Source organism: Aethalodelphis obliquidens, unplaced genomic scaffold (assembly GCF_003676395.1).
Source record: "Aethalodelphis obliquidens isolate GAN/ISIS:26980383/991018 unplaced genomic scaffold, ASM367639v1 scaffold31, whole genome shotgun sequence".
Taxonomy (NCBI): domain Eukaryota; kingdom Metazoa; phylum Chordata; class Mammalia; order Artiodactyla; family Delphinidae; genus Aethalodelphis; species Aethalodelphis obliquidens.
Window position 1 is genome coordinate 13625011 of NW_020837975.1, and position 18240 is coordinate 13643250.

General features: G+C 42.9%; 1 protein-coding gene and 1 long non-coding RNA gene across 20 annotated transcripts in view; one reads left to right on the plus strand and one right to left on the minus strand.

The window, feature by feature from the left end:
* The window catches only part of TRERF1 (transcriptional regulating factor 1), a 229467-nt gene that overhangs the window by 100377 nt on the left and 110850 nt on the right, over positions 1 to 18240 (minus strand). The window lies entirely within an intron of this gene.
* On the plus strand, positions 1927 to 8397 carry LOC113631111 (uncharacterized). The gene is made up of 4 exons (XR_003437187.1): positions 1927 to 2243; positions 3590 to 3727; positions 5972 to 6038; positions 8041 to 8397. It is a non-coding gene; the product is annotated as an uncharacterized LOC113631111 (long non-coding RNA).

The window sequence follows — 18240 nt, forward strand, 5'->3', positions numbered from 1 at the left end:
AAGGTAGTGGCCGTGTCTCTGGGGCATCCGCCTGAAACAGGAGCAGCTGCACCCACCTGGAGGAGGGCAGGTGTTTGCATGGACAGAGCTGGGCCTGGACCTGGAGACCTCGCCACCCACTAGTGCCCTGGACTTGCTAACTACGGAGGCCAACCTCCTCCAGCCTCAGCTTCCTCATCTCTACACTGAGCACAGTGTCCTCCTCGCAGGACTGTCGCGACTAATAAATGAAAGGCAATAATAATAACAACTGAACTATTTGGTAATAGGTCTTCCCAGCACTGCTCTATATGCACTTGGATGAACTCATTTAAACTGTACGAGAACCCTATTATTTCACAAAGGAGGAAACTGAGGCCCAGAGAGGGTGGGTTATGTGCCCCAAGTTGGGCAGCTAATAAGCAGCAGGACCAGGATAATAGATAAGAAGCTGCTTTGAAACTCTGTCATGTTACCTAAACAGTGGTCATTCTTATCGTTAATGACCGGCATAGGGCCCTGCCTGAATGCCCAAGTCTGGATTTTCCACCACAGGGGACCTGAGTGCGTCCTGCCCTGAGCTCCCAAGGCTCAGCTGGTGTCTCCTCCAGCCCCAACTATGGACCTCACCCTGGCAGCCTCTCAGTAGTGCACGCTGTTCGCTAAACATTATAGCCCCCATGCTGGTTCAAAGGCCTCCCCCTCACCTGACCACCCTGTTTAAAACCGCGAAATGCACCTTACCCCCCTCACTCCCTCTCACCTTCCTTATCTCATTTTTTCCCATAGCACTTATCACCTACTAACCTACTACGTATCGTATTTATTTATTGCTGGTCTCCCCAACAAGACCATAGGTTCCAGGAGGGCAAGGAATTTGATCTCTTTTGTTCCACGCTTTACCCCCAGCACTGAGAACAGTGCTAGACACGTGGGCAGGCACTCGGTAAGTATCTGCTGAATGAATGACAAATTCATCTTTATTGACATAGCAAAAATGTCCGTAACATCTTGTTAAGCAAAAGAGAGCAGGCCCCTGAATTTTATATAAAACGATCCCACCGGGGCTTCCCTGGTGGCAGAGTGGTTGAGGGTCCGCCTGCCGATGCAGGAGACACGGGTTCGTGCCCCGGTCTGGGAAGATGAAGCGGCTGGGCCCGTGAGCCATGGCTGCTAAGCCTGCACGTCCGGAACCTGTGCTCCGCAACGGGAGAGGCCAGGGCACTGAGAGGCCCACGTACCGCAAACAAAACAAAACAAAACAAAAAAACCTGATCCCACCTCTGTAAATATATCATGTGTGTGTCTGAGCACATGTGTGAAGACACAGAAAAAAAATCTAGAAAGATACACATGAAAATGTTCATTGTGACTGTTTCTAAGGAGTAGGAGTAAAAACAGTTTTAACTTCCTTCCAAATGTTTTACAAAGACCATGCATTATTCCTATATGTTTTTAAACCTATTTATAGTTGAAAACGAACACACTTGTGTTGCAGCAGAAACTTGTGCACGCTTGTGGGCAGACACACAGCGAAGCATGCAACTAGTTATTAGCGACTGAAGCAGGAGGTCAGGACTGGTGGCAGCACAGAGCACCCACCTCCCAGATGGTGGGCCACACAGCATCCCCACTCATCCATCAGCAACGCCGAGAGAAATCACAGGATTAGGTCGACAGGGTCTGGTACTCGGCAGCCCCTCCTTCAGAACTCCTCCCAGATCCAACCCCACCCCACTTTCCTGCCTCTCTGGAGCAGTCTCAGAATTGTTTAATCCTGTGATTATTTGTAAATTACACCTGAAGTTTCCAGAACATGTAAAGCAAATCTAAGACATCAAGTGAGGTATTTTGCAACAAAAAAATTCACTTCGCAGTTAAAAAAAAAAAAAAAGCCTCATTCTCTCATGCCTGTGTTAAAGAGGAAGTCAGGAGGGCTGAATTCCACCCAAGACCCTGGGCCTGGCTCGGGCACAGCCTCCGACGTGTTCTGCATACAGGGGCTCACAGGGCACCCACCCACGGACTCACACGCTCCGTCACACACAAATCACCGAGGCACTGACCACAACAACACGTGCAAAGTGAGGGCCAGCTGTGGGCCCGCCGCAAGACCAGGTGCTGTGAGGTGGAAGGAAAGGCAACCTAAGATGAGACGTCTGCCTTCAAGGAAGGGCTAACACACGAGAAAGGCGGAAGAAAACAATCACCCTTAATGGAGCGGCACTTACTAGCCGAGTAGTAAGAGTTCTGAGAACAAAGCGGTAAGTGCGGGAAAGGAGGCTTCGGGGAAGAGGGCAGGCTGCACCCAGGCCTCGCTGAGAGCCGGGCCGTGGTGCGCCCACAAGAGAGGGGCTGAGGGCTGAGGCTGGGCCGAGGCAGGTGGGCCTCAGTGCCCGCCACACGCCCTGCCGCCTCCCCTGCCCTGACTTGCACGCAGAGCCTGCTGCTCTGAGCGCCGCATGTGTGCGGAGAGCCGCCCCCAGAGAGGGCACACGCTCCCCGAGCTAGATGAGTTTTGCCTTGAAGTGACAGAAGCTTTCACAGCTCGGTTGATTTCAGGAGGCAAGTGGAGCCAGAGAGGAAGAGAAGGCAACACTTGCAGCTGTGTCCTGAGCCAGGGACTCTGGTCAACCCACAGTGATTCAGAAAACGGTCTGAAAGGCCTCTGAGATGCAGGCAAGTCTCATGGCTTAGCTTGAAAGAGCTGGGGTAGAAATAGCAGAGGTGGAAAGACAGAAAGAAAGGAGGAAAAAGGCCAAAGCAAGGACCTCAAAAAGGGAAAAGAAATCAAGAGAGCTGGCCAGGGTAGGGAAGGGAGCAAGCGGCATCTAAAGAGGCCATCTGTCCTGGTTTTGCCAAGGATGGAGGGTGGCCCAGGACTCAGGACTTCCGGGACGAACACCAGGACAGCCCCAGGCAAACCGGGACGAGTTGGTCAGCCCAGTGGTAGCATGTCACTCGGGGATGCTAAGGGGTTGCTGACCCCTTGGTGCTCTCCCTCCCTCCTTTGTGGACCTGTCACTGCCCACTGGCACCCCCAGGGCAATGGGAAGGATAAGGAGGTCAACATACGGACGTGACCATGTGCCTCTCCTTCTAGCTTGAGTCCTCTCATCTCAGCCATGCAAATGTCTGAAAGGGTTCAGGCAGCAGAGAAAATTCTTTACTGTTGTTGTTAAAATAACACCTAGAACCACAGCCACTATCCTTTACTCAACTGTTTCTCAGGCATTGGGCTCACCAGCTGCCCAGCTGGGAGAAGACATGGCGCTCCGCCCTTAGGGAAATGCCACATCTGTACACGGAAATCAGAAGCAGCAGAGGGGCTGTCACACCCAGCTCCTGAACGCACCCCTGTCCAGTCTCCATCTCCCTCTGCCCTCTCAGAGCTTCATTTCCCATCTGCCTCCCCCCAAGGCAGGTCCTGAGGGGTAGAATCCACTCACTCAACAAGGACTTACTGAGCATTTACTGTGTGACAGACACTGTTCGGGACCGTGGAGAACACAAAGAAGTTACGGTTCAGTGGTGTGGGGCAGGGTGGGGCTGGTGTAGAGAAGGGGAGAATCATTCAATAGTCGACACTTAGTCACACTGCCCTTAACAGATGCCAAGAACCGTACTGGGGGAATAGAGACAAGTAACCAGACAACTGCAAAACCATTCTAAGTACAATGATGGGGATGTGGGGGCACCTACTCCAGTTACTGAACCAAACACCAACCCACCTCACTTTAGCCTGGAGGTAAGTGCTATAGAGAAGGAAGGGAGGGAGGGAGGAGGGGGAGGGAGGGAGGGAGTGGGAGGGAGGGGAGGGAGGGAAGGGGGAGGAAGAAGGAAAAGAAAGGAAAGAAAAGAAAGGAAGGGAGGGAGGGAGGGAGGGGAGGAAGAAGGAAAAGAAAGGAAAGAAAGAAAAGAAAGGAAGGAAGGAAGTGGGGAAGGAGGGGGGAGGGGGAGGGAGGAGGAGGGAAGGAGGGAGGGGGAGCGAGGGGGGAGGGAGGGAAGGGGGAGGAAGAAGGAAAAGAAAGGAAAGAAAGCAAAGAAAGGAAGGAAGGAAGGGAGGGAGGGAGGGAGGGGAGGGAGGGAGGGAAGTGGGGAGGAAGAAAGGAAAGAAAGAAAAGAAAGGAAGGAAGGAGGGGAGAAAAGAAGGAAGGAAAAGTAAGGAAAAAAAGAAGAAAGGAAGGAAGATAGGGCAGGAAGACGAAGCACTGACCTGAAAGAGCGAACCAAATGATTCAGGAGATAAAACCATACATAAGACACAATTAGTGTACCACAGGATACAGGGCAAAGTGCTAACCTGGAATACAGACTTTCAGCACAGAGAGACACAGAGCTGGAGAAAGTCCACAGCTTCCCAGAGGAAGTACAAGTAAAACCTGAGATGAAAAACTGATGAGGGAGAGTTTGCCAGGCAGGGAGAAGACAATAGGCACTTGTGATTTTTCCCCAAAAATGAAAAAGCAAGTGTATGGTCGTTACTCAAAATGTTTCAAAATGGCACACCTACTCACAGGTCTTTGGTTTAAGTACTTGGGGACCTTGCCAATGGTGACTTCCACAAATGTAATTTACATTTAAGTGGAAAGACAGGCATCAGATCTAATTTCAGCCGTCCAGGCTAAGGAGGCAGGGGATCGAAACATACTTAATTTTGTAATGCAGATCCATGTGCATGCTCCTACACACACACACACCCCTCAGCCCCTCTCTGTATGTCTATCCTCAAGGGATCCAAACTCCATCTTTCTGTTACAAGAACTTCATAATTCAGGGAAAGGAAAACTGAATTATTAGGGACCATCTACAAATTAATAACTGGGAATCGACCACATTGTTGGTTTGCTGTGATGATATTCACACAGTACGAATAGAAAGGCCACGTGTGGTCTGATGGTGCAGTGGTTGGTCAATAAGAAGTTAACAACTATTGACTGACTGTCTATTTAATGAAGAGCCCTGAGTTGGTATGGGGGGGCGGGGGCGGTGAGGAGGAGACCGTGCACGGGATCAGTAGGACGAAGGCAGGATACAGTGAAAACAAATGGAAGACTCATAAGACACTGAGCCTGGTCCTAGCTCCACCACTGACAAGGCCCTGGGTGAGTTGATCCCACGGTGGACTTCACTTCCTCATCCACAAACATGTACTACCTACCTACTTCTCATTTACTGAAGTGAGAAAACATAAGCCTGAATGCTGGGAAAAGCAGAAGTCTATGCCTCTATAGTGTCGTGGGATTTGGAGGTGCCTCCCCAGCTTCCCTACCCTACTTTCCCAACAGTCCCCTGAGTCCCCCAGGCAGTCATTCATCCCATCCCCTCCACACGGTACTGGTTCAGGAAAGCACAGGATCTAAGTCGAGCCAACCAGGGGCAACTAGACTCAATTACAAGCCTTTGGCTGACCCATCAAGGAAGCTTTTTCTCCCACTGGATGAGAACGGGACCCTGGGCTGACATCTTGGGGGCAGAAGGGGAGGTCATGCCTGAGAAAGGAACTAGCAATGAAGGAGAGAAACTGTGTCTGAGGCACCTCATTTGAGCCTTTGAGAAAGTCTCACCTGATGCCAGGATGGGCACTCCATCACATCAGCCAATGCATTTTCTGTTTTTGCTTAAACCAGTTTGGACTGGCTTTCAGTTCATCTGTCACCTAACTGACATAAAATGAGAGAAAATATGGCTAATGAATGTTATAAACCTCTCTAGTCCCTCACCAAATCCATAAACTACCCAGGGATTCGCTTCCTACCTAGTGTCCTCTGTCCTCCTGAGGGGGTGAACACATTCAGGGGGTCACTCAAGGAACAAAAAGAAGAAAGGCAATCATAAGCAGTTGAGTCTTCAGTGATTACTGGGCCTGCCTTTGTTTGCTTCCTGTCCTCTGAGACCAGTGAGGGTCCTAGTGATGGAAGAGATAGAAGGGGGAAAAACCCCTCCATGATAAGCTGAAGAATCAGTTTCCATCTCAGCTCTACTTTTGCAGGCTTCTTCCAGGTGTTTACTTATTCTCTTTCATGGTAACCACTGAGGAGCCCAGAGGAACAATACAGGTATCCCACTGATTTATTTTATATCTTAAAAAATTACACAGGGCCTGCAGTACTGAGCTCATGTTCAGATTAAGTTGGCTGGAAATCTAATTTGGGATGAGTAATTTAATTTAGCTACTACAATTAAAAGTGGCACAGTATTTGTGTTTTAGAGGAAAACCGTATTAGATTCATGTAATCTTATTAGGTGAATATCACATTTAGATCACATTATATCTGGAACAGACATATACTGAATTGATTTCTTTCATAAATCACTCGAAAGACCAAAAGAGACTAACCTTCTCCCCGGTCCCCACCCACCCACCTGACACAGGTCAGAGCAGGTGGTAAATGTAAAAGAGGCCTCGTGGAGAACCCCGCTGCAAAGTCCTGGAATTCATGCACCCAGAACACCACCTACAACAAACTCTTGCATTTTGCAGTGGAGTATACTGAGGCATTGATGGACAAGAGACTTGCACAGGGTCGCAGTCAGTGAGTGGCAGAGCTGGGACTACAGCTCAGCTCCCTGACCCCTAGTCTGGGTCCCTGCCACTCTACTACATGTGTTTTTAATAAGACCTAACATGAAAAACAGCCAGAGGGCCTTTGAGACTCCACTGCTACTCACTTAGCTAAAACCACGGAGTCGTCAGATACCATCTGACGTCTTCCTGCCTCTCCTAAGTATCCTGGGAAGATACAGAAGTAGGTCTCAGTATCTCCATGGGTGACTTAGACCAGCACCCCAAAGCCTTCTTGTCAAGTCCATTTTCTTGATGACTACTTTCAACCCCCTGACTCCCAGATAACTAAAATTCACATTAAGAACATTCAAACCATATGATGGGTCAGAAGAAAAGAATCTGCATTGCTTTTTTTAAATGGTATTAATCTCAGCAGTACTGCTAACTGGGCATATTCAGCGGGTGTGATATCACACATCAGGGTTCCAAGTATAGAGTTTAATCCAAAAAAATTAGGTTATGAAGCAAAATCGAGGCAAGGAGAAGTTAGATAAAAATATTTGTAACGTATGACAAGTTAACACATACTGCATAAAAATCTCTTATCAGTGACTGAAAAAAGATGGAACACTGCAAAATAAAAATGAAAAAGGATGCAAAGAGGCAATTCACATACACACACACAAAGATTACCAATGGCCTCATGAAAAAATGTTCACACCTATTACTAAGCAAAGCTTTCAAATTCAAACAATGCAATACTGTTCTCAACAAATTGGCAAAAACCAAAACCCAAGTATAATGCCTAGGACAGTCAAGGGTGCTTTGAAATAAGAATCCTCAAACACCACTGACGAGAGTGTAAATTAGTCCACATCTCTGAAGGCCCATCTGGTAAGATGTATCACCAGCCTTAACACTAAGCAAGTATCTTCCCTGAGGAAATGATCAGAGGAATATTCAAAGATATACGTACAAGGGCAGTTACAGCAGCACTATTCATAATAACAAAAATCTAGAAAAACCTAACTACTATACAGAAAAATGGCAAAATGAATTATGATATTATCAATACAAGGAATAATATGTAGACATTAAAACTCATGTTTTTGAAAACTTTAAAGACACAGGGGAATGCTCACAAAATGATGCTAAAATTCAACACCCTTAATAGGATAATTCCATTTTGTAAAGAAAATATATATCACATATTTTATATGCATTATAAATGCAATATATATTTATATGTGTATAATATATACTTATATGCATTATAAATGCAAATTTATTGCACTATAAGTTTGATAAATGGCGGCAGATTCAGCTAAATATCCAACAAATATTCACACTCCTTTTCAGAGTGTAGAGTTTTCACTGGAAAGTGGCTGCCCAGCCAAGGACTTCATTTCCCAGCATCCCTTGTATCCCCATGGCACCATGTTACTATTCCCACCAATGGAATACAGACAGAAGTGATGTGCAGCACCTCCAGGCTAAGGTGATTAGAAAGTGATGTGCCTTCTCCGTGATTTCTTCCTCCATCTGCCAACTAGATGCAGAGGACCCCAAAGCCCTAGGGAATGAAAGAGCCATAAGATGGAATGAGCCTGGGCCTCTGAATCACTCATTGGAGGGCTGACCACCAATCAGGAGCACCTATGTTGGACTGAGTAAAAAATAAACCTCTACTGTGTTAAGTTATAATTTGGAGTTTTAATTGTTTCTTCAGTAAGTGTTACTCTAACTAATACACACATATAGAAAAATTACTGAAAGGTAAACTACCAAATTTAATCTGATGCACTGTACGACAGAGTATAAGGTAAATTATTTTCAAAAGTGTATTCTTTCCACCACAAACATGTCTTATTTTATAACCAATAAAAATATTAAAAAATAGGGGGCTTCCCTGGTGGTGCAGTGATTGAGAGTCCGCCTGCCGATGCAGGGGATACGGGTTCGTGCCCCGGTCCGGGAGGATCCCACGTGCCGCGGAGCAACTGGGCCCATGAGCCATGGCCGCTGAGCCGGCATGTCTGGAGCCTGTGCTCCACAATGGGAGAGGCCACAACAGTGAGAGGTCCACGTACCGCCATAAAAAAAAAAAAGAAAAAAAAAAAAGGGACTTCCCTGAAGGTCCAGCAGTTAAGACGCCATGCTTCCACTGCAGGGGACAAGGGTCCTATCCCTGGCCGGGGAACTAAGATCCTGCATGCCGTGAGGTGTGGCCCCCCCCCAAAAAATATATTAAATAAAAAAGCAGACTTTAGAGGGCAATGCTATATAATGAAAACTCTCAATAAAGTACTGAATAAGGTTACAAAAATTAAAATGTAGAAAATTATAAAGACTCAAAGAAAAGAAATCTAGATGTATAACATTTAAAAATCTACTAAAACAATTCCAGACAAATGATTGTTCAAAAATGATCCAAAGTTAAATGAAAACAAACTAGGAAATACTGCAATTTATACAATATATGAATTATTAGTAACCTTTAATATGTAAAGAGCACTTATGAAACAAGTGAGGGATACATACAATAACTGGGGGAAAAGATATAAACACCTAGTCACAAAATAAAAAATACTAACATACACTTATAAAAAGACTTTCAAGCTCACTAATAACCAAATAAATGCAAATTAAGATCATCTTTATCCTTCTATCAGATTGGCAAATATTTAAAATATTGTGAATATAGCATTCAATGTGGCTGAAATTATGATGAAATGGAGGGAGTTCAAAATGGTATCATATTTTTAACAAATACTTGGGCATGATAGAAAAAAAGCCTTTAAAAAAGACTTTGTCCACATATTTGTCAAAAGAAGTAAACAAGTATGCAGAATCGCTTTAATGGGGAAAAAAGATGAAACAACTTAGATACCATCTGTGAGGTACCTGTTAGATAAATAAATCATGGCATCTGTGTGTATATTCACATATTAGAATAATTTAAAATTATGATGAATATCTAAATGTACTGAAGTACAATGCCCACAATATAAAAAAGCAGTATACAAAACAATACAGATAGTATAATTTCTTAATTGCTTAAAAGTATATATGTATAAGAACTTATGTTGTAAGTGCATAAGGAAAAATATAGAAGGATTTTTATCAAAATGTTGTTCTCTCCAAGGGGTGGAACTATGGGTGACTTTCATTTCCTTTTTTATACTTTTCTATATTTTATATGTTTTCAACCATGAAAATATATAAATTTTATTTCTATGATTTATTATGAAAAAAATAATAAACATATACAAAAGTAGCAAGAATATATTTACCCATTGCCCAGCTCCTATTATCACACATGGCTGACTTTATTTCATCCATACCACTCTACGCCTCCTACCCCTGGATTATTTTAATGTAAATCCTGGATATGTCATATATACATGAGACATAAGGACTTTTTATAGTTAACATACTCAGACTCTCCATTGTATTATTTTAGAGTAAATATCTGATATTTCATTTGCGAATAAATGCTTTAGCATGTATCTTTAAAACATACCCATAATAACAAATCACACGTAAGTATTAGTAATTTCTTAATATCAAATATCCAGTCAGTGTCCCAATTTCCCCAATTATCTCATAAATGCCTTTTTACAGTTGGTTTATTTAAATCAGGATCCAAACAAGATTTACATTTGCACCTGGCTGGTATGTCTTTTGTCTCTTTTAAAGTTTATTATATAGTGCCCCGCCATCCTTTTCCAGGCCATTTTATTTATTGAGAAACATATGGGTCATAGGCCCAAGAACTTCCTGATTGCATCCCCATGGTGTCTTTTACCAGGTTCCTCTATTCCCTGTATTTCATTTCAACTGAGATTTAGTTTTAGTGTCTAATCAACTTCAGGTTCTATTATATTTTTTATAAGATTATTTCAAATCAACTGTATTATTTTTATAAGCAGACAAAACAATAAAGCTTAAAAAAATTTTAAAGGAACTCAAAGAAACACCAGTCTTCCTAATTCATCCATTTTAGCAATTCATTAAAACGCAGTATCCAAAAGTTTTTTTGGAAGGCAGGCTAAACCAATGCTTCTTCACAGGAAGGATGCTCAGTGACTACTGATGGTCTGATTTATTTTCCAAACACACTGCTTTTACAGTTTAAATCCATCTCCCCTTCTGCCTCAGTGCTGAAGTCCACCATCCTCTGAGCAATGGCACACCCTCCACTGGAAGCTTACATCATCCTATAATTGCAATTGTCTTCAATTTTCCTTTCTTTCTTTTAAAAATAATGTAAGGTAAGCACATAATTGAAAATTTGGAAATGAGAGAAAATGAAAGAAGGAACCACTCTTAATTTCACCCCTCTAACAGAGTCATTGTTACCTATACACTCTGTACCATCTTTATTAGGGATAATATTTTGGACCAAATTGTAATCCGTGAATACTGGTTTTAATATCCCTTTCATTAACATTAAATACATTTAAAATATTTGTAGCTTATGGTAAGGGTATAAAAAATAGCAATAATAAATATACTGTGTCCATAGCGCAGCTTGAGGAAGAGAACTTTACTAATCCCCTACACAGCCTCTATGGCTGCTCCCTCTTCCTAGCCTCGCCTCCCGTCACTATCTTGAATCTCTGTCTATGTTCACGTAGTCTTATAGGTATTGCCACATGCACGTGGATGTCTAAAAACTGTATCATTGGTTTTGCATGCATCTGAACCTTATGTAATTGGAATCACACTGCAGCTATTCTACATCTTGCTTTTTTACTTAACGTTATGTTCCTGAGAGCCTTCTGTGTTGTCACAGCTGCTATGGTTCATTCATTTTAACAGCACAGCTAATATAGCTACATTCCACAGTAAGACTATGCCACAGTGTGTACTGCAATTTCTGCACATAAAATTATACTGTAAATATCTTGTCACAATGCTATGTATCTTCAAAATAATTATTCATTGTAGTAGAGTATTATGCTGAGAGAAGAACTATTTAATTTTATAGTTACCCAACTGTTGGACATTAATGGTGTGAGTGTGTGTGAGTTTGCTTTGTAAATAATGCATCAGGGAAGCATCATTGTCTAAACAGCATATTAAATATTTTGTATTATTTCCTTCATGGAGGGATGTGGGAAGATGGTCCACAGAAGTGGTATTACTGGATCAAATAGATGAATGAATAACATGATTCTTTATTACACTGTAAAACTGTTTCATAATATTGTAATGACATCAGAATTGGGGATTATCATTAAAAACGGGTTCTTGGGGCTTCCCTGGTGGCGCAATGGTTGAGAGTCCGCCTGCCGATGCAGGGGACACGGGTTCGTGCCCCGGTCTGGGAAGATCCCACATGCTGCGGAGCGGCTGGGCCCGTAAGCCATGGCCGCTGAGCCTGCGCGTCCGGAGCCTGTGCTCCGCAACGGGAGAGGCCACAACAGTGAGAGGCCCACGTACCGCAAAAAAAAAAAAAAAAAAAGGGTTCTTTTGCTAATATGTTAAAATAGTACTTTACTGCTGTTTTAATCGACATATCTCTTATTACAAAATTGAACATTTTCCATATACTTGTTTAGTGTTATTAAATATAATAGTGTTATTAAATATAATGTTATTCAAGTGCTCTACCAAGGTTTTAGTACCTTTCTTTTTAATTTGTTGAGCATTTCACATAACAAAGATTAATTCCGTCATGTTACCGCAAATTTTTTCCCAGGCTATTGTTTCCCCACTGGTTTTTTACGTAAAGAAATCTTTGATTATCCTGTAACTTGATGGACTATGCTTTCCCTTTTTGAGTGTTTTTCTTTTGTTTCCAAGCAATATTCAATTCTACTGATTTCCTATGCATCTACATTTTGCACTTAATTGTTTGATTCACCTGCAATTCATTTTGATGAAGTCAAATGATTTTTTTCCAAATTGCTAGACATCAAAATTATTTATTGAATAATTTTCCTTTCCCCATTGATTTGCGATGCCTTCTTTATGATTTATTACATTATTTCTGCAAGAGTCTATTTCTGAACTGTCCTAGTTCACTTATCTACTTCCTCCTCTTCTGCCGGCCCCACAGTGTTTTAATTACAAAGGCTTCATAATGCATTTTAATATCTGGTAGGACTACATATTTTAATATCCAATAGATCTAATTCCCTTCCCCCCAAAACCATTTTCATAATTCCCCTTGAGGTTCTCATCTACTTATTTTTCCAAACAGACTTAAAACCATCTGGTGAAATTTTTAAAAATCTTGATGGGACTTTGAGAGGAATGGCATTAGACTCACGAACTAATTCCAGAAGTATCCAAATCCTGAATTTTAATCTCACCATTTAGAAATAAGGTCTTCAGTTAATCTCTTTAACTCTTCTTGGTTTACAACTAAGCAATCTGTAGTTAATGATTATTTTATTCTTTTCTTTACAGTATTTATTCTCTAAAGTTACTGTTTTTATAACTTTCTGCATTGGCTTTTTGCTTTGATCTCAGTCATATGCAATGATACCTTTATGAGGCTCCAATAAAGTATAATGCCAGTGGACTGTATGAACTCAATCTTCCTTATCAGGTTCAGGAATGGTCATTTTATACATTCCTTTTTAAGTGGTTTGTAGAAGTTAGAAGTTGAATTGATTGAATGCATTTTTTTGTTTGTTAGTTTTGTTTTGTTTTGTTTTTTTGCAGTATGCGGGCCTCTCACTGCTGTGGCCTCTCCCGTTGCGGAGCACAGGCTCCGGACGCGCAGGCTCAGAGGCCATGGCTCACGGGCCTAGCCGCTCCGCAGCATGTGGGATCTTCCTGGACCGGGGCACGAACCTGTGTCCCCTGCATCGGCAGGCGGACTCCCAACCACTACGCCACCAGGGAAGCCCTGAATGCACTTTTGAAATTAATGAGATTATTACATATTTTCACTTAAACCATTTAAAATATTTCATTTGATTCATTATGTGAATCAAATGAAAATATATGTATGTGAAGCCATTCCTACATTCCAGGAATATAACCCACTTGGGGATGGTGGAACATTCACATACTCTAGTGTTGAAATCGACTCACTAGAATTTTATCTAATATTTTTACATTCCTAAGCAAGACTGGTACAGAGCCTCCCTTTGGGGACTTGCCAGACTTGTTATCAGGGTCATGTTTGCTTGAAAGTAGGATCTGGAAGTTTTCCATCTTTTTTCTAAATCCTGGAACACTTTACATAACACAGGAATCATTGGTTCTTCGAAAGGTTAAAAAAATTTTTCGAAGTCCTTTTTATATTTTTAAATATTCCACCTGGCACCTAATGTCCATGTGGACATGACCGTGTTTGTATACATGACACTGTAAGATATTGATCTCTAATGGAATGGGGAGTAGTTTTATTGTAATTTACTGCCTTTTCTTCCCCAGCTGAAAAGGGAGTAAATGTCCAAGATGATGTAGACCTAGGAAATAACCCATTTTCCCAGGTTTTGGTTCCAAGAGCCTCCTTTTTAGAGGCCCATCAAGGAAGGTATACAAGGTGGTCAGAGAATATTGAATGTTAAACCATCCAAATTTCATTGAGGCTGACCAAATTTGGCAACCACAAATGTACCACTGACATATGGAACTAAGAAACCTAAGATCTGAAAAGACAAGGGGATCACCAGTCTACCCCAGGTCACCTCTAGTTCTGTGGTAAAGGTATTCCAAATTTCTAGTCCACAGGACCATCTGTTCCAGCTATAGAACACTGCATCTCTTCCACAGCAGTAAAAGCTCCTAACTCTAAGGCTTTCTCTGCTTACTGCAAGGCTCCTAGACCAAAGACCCTGCAAGCACTTCAAGGGGACCATAAATAAAAGATTTAGCATAGCTATGGGCTGAATGTTTGTCCTCACCCCCCAAATTCATATGTTAAAGCCCTAGCCCCCAATCTGATGGTATTAGGAGGTGGGGCCTTTGGAAGTCAATTAAGTTAAAATGAGTCACAAGGGTGGAACCCCCATGATGGGATTAGTGTCCTTATAAGATGAGGAAGAGACACCAGAGCTTCCTCTCTCCACAAAGAAGAGGTCATGTGACCACACAAGATGGTGGACACCTACAAGACAAGAGAGGAGGTCTCAGCATAAAACTTACCCTGCCAGCACCTTGATCTTGGACTTCCTAGCCTCTAGGACCATGAGAAATAAATTTCTATTATTTAAGCCATCCAGTCTATGGTATTTTGTTATGGCAGCCCAAGCTAAGACGAGAGGGTTGTGGTAATGTCTGCCCAAAAGAACGCTGAGCTGTAGCTATGCAGACTGCGTAGCCTGCTGTAGAATGAGATACACCTTAGGAGAAACAAGTGGTACGGAGTTTGAACCGATTACAATTGAGCATCTACTAGAACATGCAAGGACGGTGCCGTATGAACATATGTGACAATATAAATAGCACTCAAAGAGTGACAATGCCCAGGAATGAGGCTGTGAATAGGGCAGTAACTGCAGATGTAAGCGTGCACAGAACAATCTGCTCTTTCTTGACGAAGACACATTTCAGTTCATGTCCACGTTCACAGAGGATCCATGAAACGTTAGAGATCGATGAAATGTTAGGACTGTCGGTCAAGGTGATGAGTGTTAGGATAGTCTGGCAGGAAGACAGGGACCTCAAAACCCTCTTTGGCACTAGGATTCCATGATTCCATTCAGGATTTCACAAATGCAGGCAGTCTTTTTCTCCCCTCAACAAGGGCAGAGATGTTGTTTTCACACCAGTCATGGCCTCACACAGAAGCTTAATCCCTGGCTGGAAGGCAAAACATCTTTGTGGCAAAGGCAAGCAGGAATGTGAAGTGAAGCAGAACGAGAAACATTTTATTGCTGTTTGGGTCTTCGTTGCTACGTGCGGGCTTTCTCTAGCTGTGGTGAGCAGGGGCTACTCTTTGTTGCGGTGCGTGGGCTTCTCATTGTGGTGGCTTCTCTTGTTGCGGAGCATGGGCTCTAGGTGCACAGGCTTCAGTAGCTGTGGCATGTGGGCTCAGTATTTGTGGCTCGCAGGCTCTAGAGCGCAGGTTCAGTAGTTATGGCGCACGGGCTTAGCTGCTCTGCGGCAGATGGGATCTTCCCAGACCAGGGCTCAAACCTGTGTCCCCTGCATTGGCAGGCGGATTCTTAACCACTGCACCACCAGGGAAGTCCCTGGTTTGGAGGTTTTTTTAATGACTTCAAAAGGCATCTTAAAAAGTCATACTCTTTTGGCAGTTCCAAGATGCAACTGCTGCTACAAGTACTAACACTTACCAGCAACTGACTGATGGACACACTGCTTTTCTCAAAAGTACCCTTTCCCTCCTGTGGCTTTTCAGACCAAACTAAGTTTTTTTTTTGTGTGTGTGTGTGTGTGTGTGCCCATGCACACACAGAGACATAGCACACAACTGAAAGCCAAATGAAATTCAACAAATTTACCATTTTTAGGGTTAAATTGTGGAAAAAGAAAAAACTATTGACATGCCTTTTCATTTGAACTATTTAGATACTGCAAAATTTTCTTCCTACCGGTGGGAAATTAAACTAACAATTCTAAGTTAATGACTTGAGGGTAAACAGTTCCTTCTTTTATAAAATGAATTGGGTTTACCAAGACTTGCGTTTAAGTGAATTTCTCCTGTCCCTTTAAATCAAGTAAAGGCATGATTTCAGCGAATTCCTAGGCTTCATGAGAGGCTTCAAAAGAAATACGATTTTTTGCCCTATAGTTGTACATTAACTCCACATCTCCCCAACACCTGTTATGCACAGATGCAGGGAAGCATCCACCCTTAATGTTGTTTTCACAGGTGATAGCAGAAAAATAAGAAGAGTGCAATAAATTATTCCTAAAGCTGAATGTTTTCAATGTGAAGATTTTATTCCTTAGTCTGTCTCCTTCCTACTATTTTAGGATCAAGATGGTGCTTTCTTTCTTTTTTTTTTTTTTGCGGTACGTGGGCCTCTCACTGTTGTGGCCTCTCCCGTTGCGGAGCACAGGCTCCGGACGCACAGGCTCAGCGGCCATGGCTCACGGGCCCAGCCGCTTCGCGGCATGTGGGATCTTCCCGGACCCGGGCACGTGTCCCTTGCATCGGCAGGCAGACTCTCAACCACTGCGCCACCAGGGAAGCCCCGGTCCTTTCTTTTATAAGAACTGTAGTGATAGATGTTAGGTTTTTAAAAACATCCTTCCTTGGCAAAATGAAAACTTGGTAGCCCTAAGCCAATCCCCCCAATTTTGTTTTGGTAGTTTCTTGGTCCAGACAAACTACATTTGAGAACCACTTGTCTACAGCACCCTCTGAACCAAGGAATTCAGGGTCAGTTGTCCAGTTATCACTAGTTCTCATCTACTTATCACAATTGTGACCAGACAGCCTTGGGGGCAACAAACAACCTACAGAAAATTTAAGTCTAATTTTAGTCAATATTCAGGGGAGTGGGGAATGAAAAATTTTATGGTTTATAAATTTGTGGTCTGTAAGTTCCTGGTCACTCTGGAACTTTATCCTCCATCCACAGGCCCCTCGCTGCACCCTATCCACGCCTTATCCTCAAAGTTATCGCCTCCCAGTTTTGAAATCAGCTTCAGGGTGCTGCGCCCACCTTTGCTCTTCCCACCACTAATCTGGGAACCTCAAATCAAGACACTTCACCCTCCTAGCCCTACAGCACCCAAGGCTTTTGAGAATGATTCACAGCGTTTTGTCAGCTAAAATCCCACTGAAATAAATGCCCAAGGCTAGCTTCTCACTACTGCAGCATCTCACCCAATCCAGGTGATTCTAAAATCCATCCGCCCAGAAAAGCCCCACTGAGGCTGGCTTGGGAAGCCAAAGCTGAGGAGGGTCACTTGCCCCTCCAGAGCCTCCAAACGGATAACAATGGCAAGAAAATCAGCTAGGATAAGTCATGACAGGCTTTCAACTATTTGCAAGACTTTTTCAACCAAGAATACATTAATATGTTACCGTAAAGTTAAAATTCCTTATTTTCCAGGGATTATAACTACTTTTAATTGAAAACTGTGTGCTACTTAAATTTTTCTTTATTTAGGTTTTCCCCAAAATGATTTTTTTTTTTTTTTGGTACGCGGGCCTCTCACTGTTGTGGCCTCTCCCGTTGCGGAGCACAGGCTCCGGACATGCAAGCTCAGCGGCCATGGCTCGCAGGCCCAGTCGCTCCACGGCATCTGGGATCTTCCTGGACCAGGGCACGAACCCGTGTCCCCTGCATCGGCAGGCGGACTCTCAACCACTGCGCCACCAGGGAAGCCCCCAAAATGAATTTTTTAAAAAAAAAAATTCCAGTAAAAAAAAAAAAAATCCATAAACACTAAATATTTTAATATCTTTATTTACCTTGTCTCTAGCTGAGCTAACCAGTGACCTATATTTGTTGTGAAGAGTTAATTTCCTAGAATAAGCATGCACATAAACATACAAATGTGACAATATTTTGAGTTATATGAAGCTGATAAAGGTAACATTTATTGGGCCAGCCACTGGGCCACTGGGCACTTTACTTGGATTACCCCAGTTAGTCCTTACAACAGACCTATAAAGCAGGTATTATTCCTATTCCCATTTTATAGATGAGGTTATAAATGAGGAACTTCATTACTGTAATTTAATCTTCAATAACCCAGAATTTGAGTTCAGTGTTTACTCTGGCTATAGAAAGGTTGAATAAGCATATTAGAAATAAAACAGCATTGTAGAAGGCATAGTTAACCTCCCAGAAGGTCCTACATCTTAA